This window comes from Salarias fasciatus, chromosome 6 (assembly GCF_902148845.1).
Source record: "Salarias fasciatus chromosome 6, fSalaFa1.1, whole genome shotgun sequence".
Classification (NCBI taxonomy): domain Eukaryota; kingdom Metazoa; phylum Chordata; class Actinopteri; order Blenniiformes; family Blenniidae; genus Salarias; species Salarias fasciatus.
The window spans coordinates 6,866,306-6,882,525 of NC_043750.1; the positions used below are offsets into that span (position 1 = coordinate 6,866,306).

Sequence of the window (16,220 nt, forward strand, 5' to 3'; positions counted from 1 at the left end):
AACTCAGTGGCAGATCTATAACTCAGGCTGTCCTAACGCTGAACTGTGAGAGCTTTTGCCGAGTCATGGCCACGTTGTGAATCTTTATCACTTATCTCATGTGATAAATATCCAAGCTTTCTGGAGGCGGTATTCACACTTGGAGAAATGACAGCTTTAAAGGCCCAGCTCAGAGCACAAACATTTCTCTTTGGACAAGCACAGGTTCTGTTTGGCAAAGTTTTCCAATCGTTGAAGAGCAGCGAAAGAGGGCAAGGTGGTGGGCAAATATTTGGGAGGTAAATGATTGTCTTCTGAAGTGAAAAATAGAGAGTGGCTGGGATTTGTGTAATCGACCTTGTGCTCATCAATCCAGAGGAATTTCTTTTCTGTCGCTGAATGCATTACTTTAATTTTATTTTTCATTTTGTACAAGCTTAACGAATTCCTTAAACACTTTATTTTAGTTAGTAAACACTGTGAAGCTGCACCGCTGCTTGGTTCTGTCTGAAGACATTTTACCCCTTTAGAGAAACCCAACATGTATTTAACTGCAACCCATACAGTCAGTTCAGCTCCTCGTTCCCCCCGAACCAACCATGGCCCTGCAGTAGCTCTGACTGGCTCTACAGAGGAAACAGGACTGCCATTTTTAAAAGCTTCGGGTGTGACGCTGTCCGTCTGCGGTTTAGACCGACATTCATCTAGTGGGTTGACTTGACGTGAGCGATCTCTGGACTCATCATCAACCCAACGGGAAAGACTGACCGAGGGGAAGGTTCCCCTCCGAGGAACACACACACACAACAAAAACAGAGGAGTTTCTACCGGGGGCCAACTGTGACAAACACCACACACACATACACACACACACACACACACACTCTAATGTAGAGAATCTCAATGAATATACTGTATGTGTTTGAATAGCTTAGTTACACTTTATGGACATGAAATGTAAGAACACACATGCAGCATTTATCTCTCACCAATAATTGATGACACACACACGCGCACACACACACACACACACACACTTCATACATACATGCAGATAAGTACTCAGACACCTTCCCACACAGGCACAACACACCATATTCACACCTGCCTACACACAATATGGACTGAGTATTTCTATCCACGTTTACAGACACAAATGGTCTTAAAAAGTGCCAAATGGGCGGAGTTACTGCGTGGGCGGACTGGAACCAAACATCTGTAGAAATGATCTCACTGTCTCTACAGGCCTGACAGCCTCAGTGTCTTTCTCTGGTTTGTGGCTGTTGCTGTATTTGCTTCTCTGTATAATTCATATTATTCCTTTTCCCAGCTGTTTGTGTTTTTCTGATTTATTTATTTAGAATTTTTTTGTTTTGTTTTGCTTTTTTGCTGTTCTCCACTCTGTTTGTATTCAGTAGAATGAAACTGCTTCTTGTGAGTGTCACACTTGGAGTTCTCATGGGTCCCTCTGATCTGTCCGACTTCAAAATCCCTCCCCCACAACCAAACCTCCCGCAAATTAGACACAGAATGGCTCATTTCAATCAACTAATTCAACCAAAAAAGACACGCGACTGAATATTCAGGGTTTATATTCAGCTTTTTGTGTTTTTTTTGTTTTTTTTTTAATGCTTCGCAGACATAAGCACACACTCGCGCGCACACACATCCTGGGAGAGCTGTGCTGACGAGCTGATAATACGCCTGTCAAACTGAAGCTGTTGTCACCGCTGGCCTTTCCAAAGACCTTGTCCTTGTTGAGAGGAAGCAGAGGAAAGAAAAAAGAAAACATGTATGGCAGGAGACTCTGGGAATGTAAGACTGGACGAGCTCTGCTGATGCTGTTTGGACGGCGCTGTGACTGGACTGCATTCAAAAAAAGGCCAAAAGTTAGAAGCAGAAGATCATTATTTTCCTGCCGTTAGGCGCTAACCAAGCACATGACGTCAATCCTCCTAAAACAGTCTTAATGTTATAATATAATGTTGTTGACACACAGAAGTTGTAAAATGGAAACCTGGAAAAACAGAAAGCTATCGTACCTGAAACTCTGTGAAGTTCAGATCAGACAGATTCACATCAGGAGCTGATGGAGAGGCATTTCTGCTGAGGGTGTGAACTTGCCTAAAACTCTGACATTAATTTTGCCGTGCGTGCACGTACGTGCGTGTGTTATCAATTGAATAGGATTCTGACCATATTGGCCAAGTAAGTTGATTTGAACTGCGCTTTGAAGTTGGAGCTAAATTGTATTTTCAGTCTGGAGCTCATGTAAGCGTGGAGATGAGGTTCTGATCACACACTGATCCTTGTTCTGATGGGTTAGCTCAGGGGTGTCACACACATTTTAGTTCAGGGACCACAAACAATCCATTTACATCTTGATTGGACCGGACCGGTGGAATAGTGCCATAGTAATCTTTAAATTCACACTTTAACATTGTTCTTTGTTGTGGTGCCAACTTGTTGGATGCATGAAGGCAGGTGGACTGGAGAAACTGTAGAAACTGTAGAAACTGTAGAAACTGTAGAAACTCTGCAGAAACTGTGAGGCCATACGTTTGCAGCCGCTGGATCTCTCATAATGCAGTGAGTGTTTAGACAATCGGAAAGACGTTGTGCTGAGAGACACACTGACTTGCTCCGGAGACACGGGGAAAGATCTTGAAAAAGATTGTAAATGAAGATTTACTGTAATTGAAGTTGTGCCAGTCAGATATGTGCAGCCTATTTCAGAACACCTGCTCTACCTGTAACTCCACAACTGCTTCATTCTAATTATTCTTGTCATTGAAGATAGCTCTTTCTGACACTCTCAGCATATGCCAGATTAACTGTGGAATCAGGCACATAAATCCCTGATGCTGCTGCATGATAGATCATTAACTAAATATATATCAAGTGCCTGAAACGGCACACACAGCTGCACGTGTGTGTTTTCAGTATGCTTTAGAGTTTTTATCTGCTTTCACCGAGCCCGTTGTGTCTGACGGCACGGCTCCGCTTGAGTGTGTTCTCAACACGAGACTGGGTAGTCCTGATAGCAGCGGGAGCGTGCGTGTTCGTGTGCACGTCTGAGCGATTTGGTTTATGAAGGTTGGCTCTCACGGGACTGACAGCTGAGGCCGGGCATCTGAAGCATTTTTAATTAATCTGCCTTTCATTCTGCAGGGTTCTCCAGTAAGACTGTGTTCATTCACTGGCTCTCTCTCACACACACACACGCACGGCTCCTTGGCTCTACCGCACACACACGTCGATTGTAATTGCATGCATGCCGTGTCATACACACTTTTCATTTGCAGATTTGCATTCACAGTGTCAGCAATCAGCTCAACTTATGTCTCACTCCGGCTCTGACTGTTGGCTCTCGCGCTTCGATAACATACGGCAGGCATCTCTCACTGTTCCAGTCCGGCCCTCAGATCACTGTCAGACAGTCCAGGGTAAACGGCGGGACTCGGTTCCCTTGTTTTTCAGTCAGCATGTCGTACACCGCTTCCCAAATCCCGGGTCGTGACGAGGCAAATATTGTTAACCCATAAATCACACTGAAATTATGTGACAAAAAGGAAATACCATGGAGGGATTTCCACAGAACAGAGACTGTTTCTAAAGAAAAGGTGTCTCTGGGCAGCGTCTAGCCATCAGCGCCTCCATCTCTGCAGACTCTGGCCTCTGGGTGCCTCATTAGCATTAGCACAGCCGATTCGCCGCCACGATCATAACCGAAGTGCCGTGGCAGCTGCCCTGACTTCTTGCACTCGCACGGTGGGAGGCAGCAACAAAATAAATGTTGTCATATCTCACACAGAGCTGGGTTAAGTCCAAGAGTTACTGAGGCTGTCTCACAGCTGCTGGCTGACTTTAGGTTCAACAAGAGGGGAAAAAAAAAAAAAAAAAAGAAACGAAAGAAAGAAAGGAGGCACTGGAACGAAAAACAGCAGGAGACAAACAGCAATGAAAAAGTGCAAGAAGAGAAGATGATCCTGCACCTGGAGGAATTGACTCAAGTCCACAAAGTAGCACTTCAGCATTGTGTTCGACCAGACGCTCATCTGTTAAACCCCTAAGTGTGAGCAGAGTGACACATGGAGAGTGTGCGCTCTGGGTTGAGCTGTGACTTCGTTACCAGAGTCGTATTTCAGTCGGAGGGTTCTAGGTGCGACTGACCATCTCAGAGTGTCCCCAAACCTGCCAGCAGATGGTAGTTAGTGTGGCATTGGTGGTGCAGAGTAGCTGAGCAGCATCCTGAGCAAGACCTTTGACCCTCATCAGCTCCCCAGAGCGACGCCCCGATGTGGCCACCCGCCACAAGAAAACTTTATGAGCCAGCATTGTGAAAATGTCCGAAAAAAAAAAAACCTGCTCAAGTTTATTTTGACTTGTTTTAACTTAGCTAAAGCATTCATTCAACAAAAACAAACTCATCATGACACAATCTGGCATATTTACCAGTGGTTTTTATACTTTCAGACAATTTATATCTCCAAAAATGTAAAATAACCAGAAAGCAGAAAAATAGAGCTTTTCACGCACAGACCAGTCGCCACAAGGATTTCCAAATTACAGCTTTCAAGTCAGAGGCAGATTCAGCAGCTTTTATAACACAAGCTTCACAGCGCTGCAATAAAATAGTAAAATTTTACATTCATTTAGGGGGAAAACAGAGCAGAAGCACTCGGTTATTAAACATTTGATTCATGTTTTGACAATTCTACCACAATTAAAAACAATCTGAAATCCGATAAGAATGCTGTCCGGACAAGGATGGTGCTAAAAATGTTATGGTATTTCAACAAACATGTAATATATGTTCTTCTCAAGAAATCTTTTCTTGAGTTTCTACAGTTTTCTACATGAAAACTGAACAAAGCTAACGACAGCGCAAGATTCCTAAAACAAACCAGGAAAGGTTCTCAATGAATCTGCACCAACATCAAACTGTCTCAATTAGCGATGCTGTCAAATCTGAGGACATTTCTTTTAAGACATCTTGAGCTCGTACAGTCATTTAAGGGTTTCACTACTGACACCTGACAAGACGGCTGCAGCAAGACAAGTGAATTATGGGTATCTGATGATATATAGATATCCAAGTTCGTAATATGAGATTCTGAAGCCACAGCCGTGTTGATTTGTCCCCTGGAGTTCCTCTTTGTCTTTGAATCAGTCCATTTGCTTGAGATATTGTTAAAAAAGTGACAGCCAAATCCTTTAATGATATCCCAGAGTACCACAAAAAAAAAAAAAAAACCCCACAGCGTTCTTCTGTGGTCTGATAACACTGGATCCGTTCAGTCCTGGTGAAAAGAAGTGCAGAACATCTTAGTATTAACAGCTGTAATGAAAACAGCAGCAGGTACATGCAGCTTTTTCCTCGTGCATCAGTTAAATAACAATCGCATTGGCAATTACCGACTCCAGAACACGATCTGAGGAAAATGTGTTCACGCTTCCAGGCGCCCCCCGGGGCAAACCGACATAGAAAATTTAATAACAGGGAGTCAAAATAGAGAGAGCTGAAAGTGAGCGTAAGACTAAGGAGTTCTTCTGGTTGCGTGTTAAGAAGCAGACAGATTTTGTATGTTTAGAACTGAGCGTTCTGTTTTGGATAACCTTGTTTCCTTCACAGGGTTTTTGCATTTTGTTTCATTTTTAAAATCAATAATTTTCCCGCAAATCTCAGAATTACTTTGCACCCCCTGCAGAAGAATCTGCACTTGAGTTCATTAGCTGGAAAATCCTGTTTTATGCGATGTGTTTCTGTTTTTTACAGGAAATATTTTCAACATTTTCCACATTAATAAACTGGTGCGATTCACTTCAGCTCTAAACAGCCACACTGTCTTGGCTAATTTGTGCTTTTACCAAGGTCAGCATCAAGACCAGCCAAGGCTTTGTTCATGCTCCAGTGTTTCCAGTGAAAACCCATCGTTTCCGCATTTCCGTGAAGTTTCCTGTTTATTTCGCGTTTTGAAAAGGATGTTCGTTTACATCTAAACGGCAGAAGCGTCCTGATGAGGATGATGTTTGTTTTACCCACAGCTCCACTGCAGCTGTAAATATGTTGGAAATTCTTGCAGGTCCTCCTTAAAAAGGACCTTGCTCTTTTGACTTCTGGCGCCGGATCACCATTTAGTTCAGGGGTCACATGCAGTCCAGTTTCATCTTGAGTTGGTCGAACCAGTAATAATAATAATAATTAAAAAAAAGGTGCCATATTAACCTTTAAATTTAAACTTTAAAGTTTTATTTGTTGAATTTTGTTTATTGAGTATCAGTAGTTTCACAATTACAACCAAAAATGACAATTATTTTGACAAAACGGCAATTATAATGTAGCCTTATGGTGCAACATACAATGAAATGTCCAAAAACTTTCTCATAACACTGTTGCATTGTGGGTGTTTTTTCATACTCAGCCAGGCATTTTGGCTTTGAGGTACAGTTTTTGCCAGTTTTCATGGCAGCGTCCCTGATATCTCAGCTCGGGTCTCATTGTTTTGTTGAGTCTTCCACTCTTAAGAAATGTTCTTGTTGGTTTGGGGTCCAGACTGCAGCCTCTCACCGGCTGGTTTTAGTCCGTGGGCCTTATGTTTGACAGCCTCCTGTGAATGTTTTTTTTTTTTTTTTTTTTTTTTTTTTTAACAAACTTGTTCGTAAGACAGAAAAAAGAAGTCAAGGCATCATATATGTAGATTACAGCGGAGACATTCTGCCTCTGTGCCCCCCGGCGGGCTGCAGGTCAGCGGTTCAGGGTGGCGTCGGGCCGACAATCGATTACAGGTTGCAGCAGCAGTTGCCGGGGGCGACGGGTGGAACAGTCAAGGTTGCTAGGTAGCAGATAAGAACACAGCCGCTCGTTAATTGCCTTCTGCTGCGGCGGATATTGCTGTGGTATGCAGCCTCGAACTCCAGCGCTCATGCAAATCCATGCGCGGCACATGCATTCCTTACAGGCAAGTCAGATCTAATATTTAATGACCTTTCTATAGTAGCATCTATCATGTGCACACATGAGAGGAAGGATCGAATTAGAGATAGAGAGCAAGAGAGTGGAGAGCAACAGTGGGGGGGGGGGGGGGGGGTTCTATACCCTGAACGCATTAAGAGGAAGAAATCTGCTGGAGTGGAGATGATAAAAAGAGGAGGGCTTTTTGACATTTAAAGAAATTAAACATTTACACACAATAAACGAAGCATGTTTCTCTAGTGGATGCAGTTTGTCCTGTCTGGACAAATGATTTCATAATCTGAAAGAGGAAAACATTTTGAACTCCTTGGACAATCCCATCCTTGAAAAATCTGTTTGACCTTCATGAAATGTGAGCATCACTGCTTCTATAATGATAACCAAGTAGTGAGTGAGGTTCTTCTCCTCACCGTCATCTTTCACATCGGGTCTGCTGACAGTTTGAGCCAGCAGTCATTTCATTTTGAAAGGAAGTCTTTGTTTCAAGCTTTCATCAGGTGAACCAATACGGATTTGTCGTTGCACCAGACAGGACTTTACAGAGCAAATCGGCAGCGGTTGACATTTGTCTTCTGTTAAACCTGAACCATGCGAGAAGAAAGCATTATGCCTTCAATTCTTGGAAAATGGAACAACTATACAGCCGTCTAAAAACAACCTGCTGGGAACAAACCAGCCATCACACCGTTTATTACAGAAGAAGTCTTCAGTGCTGCTTTGTGACTGAATGAATGCTCATAAAACATTTATGCTCCGAGAGAAATTAGACCCCAAGTCACGGACAGAAAGGAGAGCTTAATGAAAGGACTCAAGAAAAGGTTCTGTTTACGACTCTGGAGTAAATGCTGCCCAATTGGCTTTTACTCACCAATAAAGCAGAGACTGGAAAGTAGAGGTTTCAGTCTGCTCGGGAGCTTAAATCATACAGATGAAGCTAACCGTGCTCACACTGGTGGAATCTCTCTGGAGAACACTTTATGGTGTTACACTCATTTGTAGATGCAAACATTAATAGGTGCGTCTGGATAGAAGTGGCATTCTCAGGGGAGTTAGGCTTACTTGTTAAGTCGATTGGGCTCGGCATGACGCTCTAAAACTTTTATTTACAAGGCCTAGTTTCTCGGATCAGATCAAATAGGAGAAAATTCAAGGAGTATACTGTTAGACCTGTAGTTTGGATCAAAGAAAACAAACAGCGACTGTTGCCTCCTGTAGGGGAAGGAAAGGGAAGTGGTGTTGGGGGAGGGAGATGAAGGAATGAAGAGCTTCTTACAAAGGACTGGATGAGGGGAAATGAAATGAGAAAAATACAGGACGCTGTTGAGAGACATTCATCGGAATCACTGTGAATCGAGAAGAGAGTAATCCGGTGCAATTGTAAGCATAGTGAGAGAATCACCAGGGAGGAAGCTACGGGCTTATCTGCAGCGCTTGTGTGAAACGCAGAGTGGAGGAGGGGACGAGGAACTCAGAGATGTGACCGTGAGACTCATCTGGAATCTTATTGGATGTCTGATTAGACCTGAGCAGAGAGACAGTCTTAGCTTCTCATGAAGAAATGTGACAATCAGCAATCAAGGCAGAACGGAGTATCCCAGTCTGCCACTGGTGTCACACTGTGAACTTTAAAAAGTGTGAGAATGACAGGTTTTTTGTTTTTTTCTTTGGCAGGTTGTTTCTCCGCTGTTATCTCCCATCAGCACTGTCACCAACCTTTAAGCTCCTTCTATGACTGAAGAGATTGAAACGTTCAAGTAGCTGTGACATTTTCACATAAATCAATGTCCATTCTCTTCCGTCTGTTCGCCACAAAGGTTTTGAAAGCCAGTCTGTGATTTATCTGACTAAATCTTCTGCCATGCACAATGCTGAGATTAACTTTTCTGGCAGATGAAGAGAAATAATGATCAAATCAAAGTTTATTAAGAGAAAACCCAGCAAAATAAGAAACAAGACAATTGATTGCTCCAGAGCTGAAGCACAATAATCCCTGATTTACCGTTTCTTTAGTCTGTGGAGCATTGGACAAATAAAAGTATGCAAGGTCAAGATTCATGGTAACTTTCCTCCTAAATGAAATGCGTTACTGAAGACATCCTCTGTCGGATCAGGATTTCGTTACACATGGAGCAGAAGAGGGACGTCGTCTGATCCCAGCAGCACCGGTGCAGATTTCTGTCATCAGTCACAAGGACTCGTTTTTCTTCGATTAGATTCTGACTCCAAGCTATTTTCTTCTGTTTGGGAAAATTACTCTATTTGGCTTTAAGCAAATCATTTTCAAGGTACCAATTTATTTGCTTCACATGCACTGGCATTGACTTCCATCTTCTAATTCCAGTCTGCCTTTCTACATCTTGAACAATCCAATCTATGTGGACATTTCTTACCTGTACCAAGTCTAGAATTTGACCGTTCTGGGTGCTTTGATCAGATTTGCCTTCAGTTTGAGAACATTTATTGCAGAATTACAGAATCACATGAGATGTGTTCTGTGGCTCTGTGCCTGCAAGCAGCCCACGGGGAGCAAGAGACTTTATATCTTCTTAGGGGCGGTGCGCTTCTCACGCTCCAAAACTGTCTCTTCATCAGAAGACATTGTCCTCAGACGGCTGAGGCCAGCAGATAAGCCCCGGCAGCCCACCTTGTTCCTCCTTTAGGGAGATACGGGACGTGCATCCTCCACGGGGGGGTTATCAGGGTTCTGCAGAGTGAGCCGTTCTGGAGTGGAACTTTCTTCATGCGGGCTCACGTGACCACGATGAGTTGTTATATCAAAAGATATATATTTAACAGACTAGTTAACAGACTTGACTCACTCTCAACCTCTTCATCCCGTTGTGAACATGAGGCCGTAGTAACTGAGCATCGGCTTGCACTTTGCCCGATAGACCCAACATTGTCCAGCTCTTCCTTCGCTCTTTTCATCAGCTTTGCTTGTCCTGTCATTGGACATCCTTCAAGCGGCCTGTAATCCTTCATTTCTGAAGACGTATTCATACCATCCGTCTTCTCATACAGTTCCTCGTTTGTGATCTTGTTGGTCTGGAGGATATTGCAGATCTTATAGAGGCGGCTGTTATGAAGAGATCGATCTTCTCATTTCGTTCCTCTCCAGCACTCAGAGCCATCTAGAAGAATAGCATATAACTGCAGTATTAGTAGCTCTACCACCAATATTTACATTTTTAGTTCTTCACTTTTAGTTCTTCACTTTTAGTTCTTCACATAGACTTTTCTGGCAGAAACAGCATGAATTGACTGTTCACATCTCAAATTACAGTTCTTTGTGCCAGTAAAGATTTTCTTTTTTTCCAATTATTTTTCAAAGCAAGACACTTTGACAAGACTAAATATTCTGATGCAATGACATTTGCCTCATATGTTTGCTGGACAGTCATTAAGCCACTTGTAAAAGTCTGTCCTGCCTCTCTCATTCTCTTCCATCCCTTGTTTCTTCCAGATACTGGAATTACATGATATTTATGGAGCTTCAGCTGAAGGTCTCTGGCATGTCTGAGGAGATAAAGAACTGTAAAGCTGGACGGACAGCCATATCAAAAGATACGCTTTGGTTTTATGCAGCCATATAAACTGGCTCATCCCCATGGGCTAATTTATGGCTGCCTCCAGACAGACACACTGCCCTGAGCTGTTTATTGATAGCATAGCAGTTATTCCTCTAATGTGTGTAACATCAAAGCCGTGTGTGTTTTTGTGCTGCGAGTTTTCTCCTCTTGTTTTACGAGTGCTCGTGTGTTGATCAGCGATCTGCCCCGTTATCCTGACACAAAGCTTGTTTTCAAAGCCACTTGTTTAGATTGGCTTGAAGACAGAGTGGCGGAGGCAGAGGCGCTCTGGAGACGCTGGTCGTACCGCTGGGCGGCGGCGTGCTGTAGACGACAGGCCAGTCCATCAATAAAGGTTGTTCAGGGACAGGAGGTGGAGAGTGCTGAGTGATGTCTTCAAAACAAAATGTTCACTCCCGTTTCTGAGAGACGGAGAGATAAAAACGGACCATCTACGGTCGTTCGGCTCATTGTTTTAATGCTTCCAAATTTGGTGGAGTTCTCTCTGATTTCAAATACTTAATAATTTACCCTTTTTGAAATTGAATGACTCCATCCATTATTGAAATACTGACCAATGATGTAGGGCTTTCGATGATTGTCATGAGGAATCAATATTAGCAAAGAAAGAATTCTAAAAGGAGTTGACAAGTTCGATTTGGCCTCTACCCGAAGACGTTTCATTGCATTACAATCACAAAGTTTTTTCATATGGAAGGTGGAGAACTTCTTGAAGTCACATTCAGTCATCCTGCAGCTTTCGGAATCATACTGCAGGGTGCAGAGCTCACAGCTCGGGTCCAGTTTTAGTTCGATTTTAGTGCTGCACTGGGATGACCTCTAACGTTTGATCTCCGGTTGGTGCATTTGGTGAATTCAGTCAAAGCATATCCACACTAACCAATCTCTTCAACATATGACTTCATTTCATTTAAATCAAATCGTCAACATGGCACAGCATGCTTTATTCTTTCATGAATTAACATGATCCCATTGCTGACTCTTTCTGCGAAATGCCACCAGAAAGACTTGACTTTAAAATGTATATTTGGTGTTTCTGATAAGCAAGTGAGTCAATGATGTCTTATGTAGAGCCAACATCAAACCAGACAGTGATCAAAAAAACATAAGGAAAAGTACATTATACCTTTGTATCTTGGGCTTCATAGGGCTGATAGAGGTGGGAATATGCCTCTAAAATTAGATTAATGTGGAGAACAACTGTAAAATTTTACAATGATGTTAAATCGAGCTAAAAAAATTGTTTTAAATTGGTCGTCAAATTCTAAAAGTGTTTTGTTTCATATTGGATGTTTGGCTGCATTGTGGCTAACAAACAAATTGATACCTTTAGAGAAAACCGAGGACAGCTAGCAAGCCTGCAAAGATACAAACGAGAGACATTCAGGCTATTATAAGAGAAGTAAACCAAACATATCGAGCAAACACAGCAGCCTGAAATTGAAGTAAATTGGCTGTCTAGGTCATTACTAAGTGTGTTACCCACAGTCACAGCTACGTCTTGTTAAGATGCGATCTCTCAGCTCTCCACTGGGATCACGCCATGCGTGATGGCCTCTCTCGGGCTCCTCTGCCTCTGACAGCGTGTGAAATTACATTTTACTGACATGACAGTTAAAATAACCAGAAGATATGCACGCAAAACACAATGATGGCTTGCACTGTGTTTTCAAAACATGCGAGTGTGTCCCTGTTCCTTCACTCCTTTAACAACAGAAACTTGACAGGAGGTGGAACACAGCCAATGTCGCCAGAACTAAAGGGCCAGATATCTTTGCTATTATGGGAACAATGCTGTTTGTTGGAAATAATTTGATTTCTATTCTCTAGTCGCCCCAATCAGTTGTCTTTCAACTTCCGCATGATGAAACAGCCTCGCAGTCCTTCAGTTTAATTGGAATCTACTCCAAATGCAAATAGTACACGAAGGCTGTGTCACGTTCTGTGTGACGCTGCACAAAAAGCAAGCAGCCGTCATGAGACACGTTAGATTCACCCTCCTGATGATGTATTGTTGCAATAGTAATCCTGGAGTATGGAGTAATATGGAAACCACAAAGGCGTGAAGGGACATATTAAGACACTAGATCGTGCAGTAAATGCACTTTCTTGATGAAGCGCTGATGAATTCAAGACTGAACAACACACTCCACCCAGGGCAGGGCAAAAAATTCAGGTTGCAGAGCTGTCTGAAATGCTTAGCACACCTCCGACAACATGGCTGACACTCTGCAGGAAGCTAGCTCACCTCTACAGTCTGTTGGACTGGAAGCTAAAATCTGCAACATAACTGTCGACCTTTGAGCCAAATCATTTATTGTGACCTGTAAGTGAACATTTCGAGGGAGTTTCATGCAGTTTTGTTACCAATCCTTCTACGCCCCCTAGCATTATGGACGTGAATAACTTTGCGGCACAAACAATCAGGAATCTGGTGGTTCAGCTCCTTGGAGTCAAAAAGGGGGGAAAAAAAAAATGAATTCTCCTTACAGCACTGATGTCTCGAGAAATGAACATTGCTCCACATGAGCTAAATGATTTTTCTCCTCAGATGTCTTCCATTCCAACACAAAACAATTCTCCAAACACTCTCCCATGATTGTGTTTCATGAGCTGTTGCATGACCTTAATCATATGAGCCTAATCGATCTCCTTCGTACTTACATCTCCAGCTGTTGCCATGGCAATAGCCCCAGGTGGCTCACTGGCGGATTTCAAATTCATGGCGTTTTCTCACGCCGCTGAGATATCATCCCCATCTCAATTAATGCATAACAATAGTCTCACTGAAGTGATCGTTTGACAAACCGGCCAATCGGCTGCTTTCCTGCCGCTTGTCCAAAGGGAGCCTTCTGCCCCACCAACTCGTATTCATGAGTAATTTCGCCGTTGTGAGTGACCGCGATAGATACTGGCGTTCACCATTCCCTGCTATTTCCTGGCAGTGTCACGCTCCTGCTGCTGATTGACCCAAACTTTAAATGAGGACCAAACAAATGCAGCAACCAAGAAGATAATTTCTCACCATTTGCAAAAGAAAGTCATTAAGAGCCCTACAATATATGTTAGACATCCATTATCAAGACAAAGATTGATGTTCCCTTCACATGGCGAGTGCTCTTCTGTATCTCCTGTATCTCGCTGCTGCCTCGACAATGATGCTCACAACCAGTTTTATCGGCATGAATAGATTATTGACCGTATGTGAAGCTAAAGCAACCAACCCTCAGTCCTTGTTCACGTGACCTTTCAAGGGGAAATGCGTTGTTTTGGTGTTTTCACTTCTGGAAAGTTTTGTGTTTACAAAGCAACGTTTTGAAAACGTCTGTTTACACAGAAAGGGCAGTAATGCTGTAAACGGTGTAGTTTTCAGGGAGGAAGACAACTGGGTGTTGTTTTTTGTTGTAATGAAGACAACCGCATTTAGAGCATTTTCAAAAGGTAGCATTTTCCCCTGTTTTAACAAAGACCGAGTCATTTTCAAAAAGTTGCTCCCAGGGAGCTGTGTTCAAAACGGCACTGTCAGTGACTCCAAGCGTCGTCGTGTTGAAGAAACTTTCGCATTTTTACTTGAAAATTGTCGTCTTTAAGCCAAATGAAAGCGGGCATCCATATTGTAAAACTCATCTTGCCAAACCGGCCACCTGTTGGCTTTTAGGAACACTTGTTGTGTTTGTAATATCTCCAGCACGTATCTGAGAATATGTGGAAGTAAGGTTAGATGCAGTTACTCTGATTCTGGCATGAAAAATAATCCTTAATAATAATTTCAAACCACGAGCAACAACTGCGCCGATAACACCAGTTTGCATTAAATGAAGCACTCTGTCTTTCAGAGAGGTGTCAAAAGGGTTTGTTTTGACGTTTTTGAAAATAGGAGCACTTAGAAATCGTGTGTCAGGTTGTCAAGGGCTCAATTTGGATTGGACTGAACACAAACATCTGCCACGAACCGACTTGGTGAGGATTGAATGAACAAGTCTGAATCTCAAGTTCAGTAAACCTTGCTAGTTGTTTGGATCATCTGTGAATTGGGGTCGTCTCAAATTACAGCCGACTGTCGAACATTTACCAGAAATTATGATTGTGCCACTTGAGTTTGTCGCCTCAGCGGCCAGCTCTGTTTGCTCAGTGTAATTAAAAATGTTGACTTTTATGTGTCGTGTCGAAAATGCTTGGCCATCTGCATCGACACTGCGTTCCTTCCAATATATCAACAAATTATGATTCCCATTTAACTTCCTGGCTGCTAAATGCGCACTGCACCCAGACTTTTTCAACATGTGAACCGCTCAAACTGCAACAGTCGCCGCTGTGAATATTAATTGTCACATTAACCCTGCAGCGCTCTTACTTTTCCACTCAAGTCCAGCTTACTGAGGAAGAAGTCGGACTAACTCTGCTCTCCTGATAGGAACATGGAGGATTTCCCACCTATTCTGCATTAAATACATTCACTACTGCACTCTGCATGCTGGTAGTTTATCCCATCTGTGTGAGCAACACTGTAATTACACATCTATGTGCAACACCGCTATTGTCAGTCAAAGTGATAACTCATATCCAGACTAAAGACATTAAAGGTGCTGTTGGCAGGATTCCACATTTCCGCCATCTTGCTTAGGGTTACCTAAACAAGATGGCGATTTGACCCATCTAAGATGGCGATTTGAAACCCAGCACAGCCAATCCTGTCCTGTTTTCTCTGACATCATGCCCTTACGCAAGTTAAGCCCCTCCCACAAGAACGTATGATGAACGCCCCTCGACCAATCACGGTTAGAGCCTCATGGGCTCTTCTGATTGGTCAAAGATACCTGGAGCTGTCGAGATTCCTTTTCAGCTCAGAACAGAGACAGATGGAAACGCTGTGCCCTCGCGGTAGTGCAATGATACTACACTCCTAAAGGATTATCAATGGATACTCTAACATTTAATCCAAAGAAAACGCAGAAAAATTAGCATTGACTAGCAAAATCCTGCCTACAGCACCTTTAAATGTACTTATTTGTTTTTCTTAAATCACTTCTTTACATAAGTCCATACGGATGTGTGTGGTTTCATTACAAAACCAAACAACCGCACCAATTTGCTGTCTGATATGCTAACTACATTGTTTACTGCCTTTCTGTTTTTACATTGACATCAAGTTCTCGTTTAAAGAAATTCCCTCTGGGAATAAGAAACTTCTATGTATTGTGTTCCATAAATAGCCCAGCATTCATCCGGGTTCTTTTCCTCTCACAGAGACAAGCAGACGTCTACACAATGATTAGGTGAAGTTCTCGGGAGTTAAATGTGAGGTTGGAAAGCTCTATTGGAGAAAATTAGCAGCAGATAAAAAGCATCACCTTACGTTTGTCCTGTCAGAGGAAACGGAGTGTCAGTCCGGCGTAAAGAGGGGGAACATTTAATCACCCCGGCGGTGGTGGAAATGCGTCTCTGTGTGGGATGATGGTGGAGGTCATTACAGAAATCTGAAATTTCAATGATGGAGCAGCAGTGTGTTTGGTATAATTACAGCTAATATAACTGATATATGTAACTTCATGTGCAGGTCATTTGGCGGGTGAATTTTGCTGTGAACGTCACTGATAAAATTGCTGGAACCTTCCGCATCATGGCCGAACATCACAAAATGATGCAGCACATCCAGTTGATTTACCAGAACACAG

The 16,220-nt window shown here is 42.8% G+C and overlaps 1 long non-coding RNA gene across 1 annotated transcript; it reads right to left on the reverse strand.

Annotated features, from left to right (window-relative positions):
• Positions 1-1,377: 1,377 nt before the first annotated feature.
• On the reverse strand, positions 1,378-14,220 carry LOC115390132 (uncharacterized). Its single transcript, XR_003931647.1, has 3 exons — positions 14,208-14,220; positions 7,614-7,616; positions 1,378-1,471 (listed from the first exon to the last, which is right to left on the reverse strand). It is a non-coding gene; the product is annotated as an uncharacterized LOC115390132 (long non-coding RNA).
• Between the last annotated feature and the right edge of the window lie 2,000 nt (positions 14,221-16,220).